This window comes from Palaemon carinicauda, chromosome 45, assembly GCF_036898095.1.
Source record: "Palaemon carinicauda isolate YSFRI2023 chromosome 45, ASM3689809v2, whole genome shotgun sequence".
Lineage (NCBI taxonomy): Eukaryota > Metazoa > Arthropoda > Malacostraca > Decapoda > Palaemonidae > Palaemon > Palaemon carinicauda.
The window spans coordinates 41,943,925-41,947,143 of NC_090769.1; the positions used below are offsets into that span (position 1 = coordinate 41,943,925).

The following is a 3,219-nucleotide window of genomic DNA, read 5'->3' on the forward strand; positions in this document are numbered from 1 at the left end:
ATCCTCACCGAACTGACGTTCAGCAATATCAGCTTCCAGCTTCCCGACTGAGAAGGTAAGGTGTACGTCCTTCCAGTCTTCTTGGTCCAAGGGCAAGGTCAGAGATAACGGCTTGCACTCCTCCAAGGAGGGGCATGGTTTCCCTGCCTCCACCGCCTTTAAGGCTGCCTTATATCCCTTTTCCATGAAGGGAAAGGCTCTGGTAGGAGAGGCCACAAAAAGGGGGAAGCTTCTTACTCAAGGCTGGCACCTTAGAGTTCGTTAAGCCCCTCTCTTTCATCGAGCTCGATAGTAACGCTTGAGCTTTACTATGGTCCAAAACTATGACCTCCTTCGGCTCAGTCTCCTCCTTTGAGGCTGGCTCCTTCCTAAGGCGGACATAACCGTCCGGGTAGGAATCCTTATTTGGCCAAAATTTCACCTCTTCCAGGGGAATTGCTCCCAACTTTTCAGATATGACGATCTTCCCGATTGTCATTGGCATGTGTTCGGCATACCTCCAAAGATTGGTATCGGAGCACAAAGGAAGATCCTCCACGTTGAGTCGCTTCTGGGGCCCACTTGATGCTGTAAGTCTACGTATCTCCAGTTTCATTGCAGCCTCCTTCTCATCATTCTTCTTCTGAATTTGTTGGATCATCTCAACAATAGAAGAAAGAGTCCTTCCCAGGTCATCTGGGATAGCAGACGATGTAGAGGGAACAGGTTCTGGGTCCGGAACCGATGTAACCGACACCTCATCGATTTCTTCCTCTTCTACTTGAGGAGCCTGGCACAGCTCCTCCTCTTGAGCTTCTCCTAGAAGGTCCTTCTCTGTAGAATCCGACACCTCCGACATCCTATCGTCCAATTGGATGTCTTGAAGGGCGGTCGAGACTTCAGAATCCACCGGATTCTGGGCAGTTGGTATCTCCACCTGAGGCTGGGGGATGATTGCATCAGCCGATGCTTTAGGGAAAAGGTAGGCCCTCATCTTCTCATTTGGAAGGTAGGGGCCCGAGGTGTTTTTCTGAAAACCCCTCACCCAGGATCGCAACTTTTCCCTGGCAGCATCCCTTGACTCCGTCGACTTGGGGTGGTCAAAAGCCTCAGTAATCAGGGTCCCAATACCGGAGATCACCTCTGGAGGCTGCGCATGCTGCGTGCCTCCTACAATGTTGATGTCCACAGAAGTACTTACTGCGGACATTACAGAACACTCTCCCGTACTTCGGATGGTCCTCCTGTAAAGAGAAGAAAAATCCATGAGTATCAAGTGAAGGCTTTTCAATTATATTGAAACATTTAGCTTATATAGAAAAGCTATAAAGAAAGAAGGAAAGACACATACTTGTATTTCCTGTCCAGTCAATTGCCGTAACCTCCCAAAATATTAAAACTAAGGTTAATTCTATGCTAGAATACCTTATGTAATTTCCTAAACGGAAATTCAATGTGTAGTTTTAATATACGGGATTGAAAGAATACAGAAAGAACTCACTTTCTATATAAAGTACGGTCTCAACAAAAGGTTGTACAAGATAACATTAAGTATGATGAAAAACTTTAGTGTTATCACAAACTCTGTACAGCAGTTTCTACTAATGCAGTGTGTACTACACTACGAATATAGCAACTACTGTAAATCGCCTGCTATTGTGCCAGCCAACACACGCCGGTACGTGCCGGCGCGTGCCGGCCGGCAACTACAGACAATAAACGAATAGACTAGCAAATTGATATAAAAAAAAAATGATTAAGAAATACAAGAAAATAAAAACAACACTTAACAATTCTATGAGTCCTGTTGACTAATGGCTGACTGGCTACTTATATGTTAGTACAACTTATGTTTAGAAATAGTTAAACTAACAGAGAATATATATGTATAAACACCAAATTTAAATTTTCAGTCGTTGCCCCATGAATATATTTGAAGGCTAAGTTGAAGACTGCAGCTCGGTTAAATATTCTCACGATCACTAGCAATTATACACTTAGTGGCGAGCTTCAATTTTTGGGTGACGGGTTGATACTCGTCTGCTTCGCTGGGACTCATTAAAATGAAGCTTCAAAATGCTTCAAAAGCAACCCTACAAGTCATGAATATCTATTTCTGTTATCATTCTCCATCATGGATTATCGTTCCATGGTGAAAGAGGAGCTACACATGCACTGGATCTGCATAAAATGTTCTGAAGTAGAAGGTAAATTTTGGAAGCTTTACCTCTTGATGACATTAGCACCCGACCAGTAGATAATGAAGGCGTTTTTTATTATTATTATTATTATTACAATTATTATTATTGTTATTGTTATTGTTGTTGTTGTTAGTGTTATCATAATCCATATGAACCCGACTTTACTCTGTTGGTCCCCAATACAAATTAGGATATATGTTACTGTTGTTATTAGTGATGTTACTGATGTTGTTAGGGTGTTACTGATGTTAGTGGTGTTACTGATGTTGATAGGGATGTTACTGATGTTGTTAGGGATGTTACTGATGTTGTTATGGATGATATTGATGTTATTAGTGATGTTACTGATGTTGTTAGGGATGTTAGTGATGTTACTGTTGTTGTTAGGGATGTTACTGATGATAGTGATGTTACTGTTGTTGTTAAGGATGTTACTGATGTTAGGGATATTACTACTGTTGTTAAGGATGGTATTGGTGTTATTAGTGATGTTACTGATGTTGTACAGATCTGTTGGAGGAGGAGGAATAGGAAGGTTTGGAGGAGGTAGGATCTATACCGGACATCAGCACCCGACCAGCACTGCCAGAGGAATATGAAGAAAGTATTCTACCTGATGACACTATTCATGAAGTTCCTGGCATAAAATCATTGAATGTGCTACGAGAAGAGGAAATACCCTCCATGTAGATTCCTTTGGTTATACCTATAACCAAAAGGCCACAGGGAAGAAGAAAAATCCAACTGGTAAAGTAACTTAGCTCTGTAGTGTGAGAAACAAGACGCTAACATGTCCTGCTACTGTCCTTCAGAATGGCTCAATTTTCACCGGAGGATCTCGTCATCACGTTCACCAACCCCAACAAGGTGCTGTTTTTACGGCTGTAGGTTAACATTTTTTTCATCAGCTTCTTCTTTAGTGAATCGTGCTGGAACTGACACAGAAGGGGATGATAACTGCCACAGAAGGGGATGATGCAGTCTGTTTAAATACAGTTAACAATAGCACAGTCTCTAAATCGTTTTAGAGTGACAGACG

At 42.1% G+C, this 3,219-nt stretch overlaps 1 pseudogene; it reads left to right on the forward strand.

Moving 5' to 3' along the window:
• The first annotated feature begins 455 nt into the window (after positions 1–455).
• The window catches only part of LOC137634889 (uncharacterized), a 3,741-nt pseudogene continuing 977 nt past the window's right edge, over positions 456–3,219 (forward strand).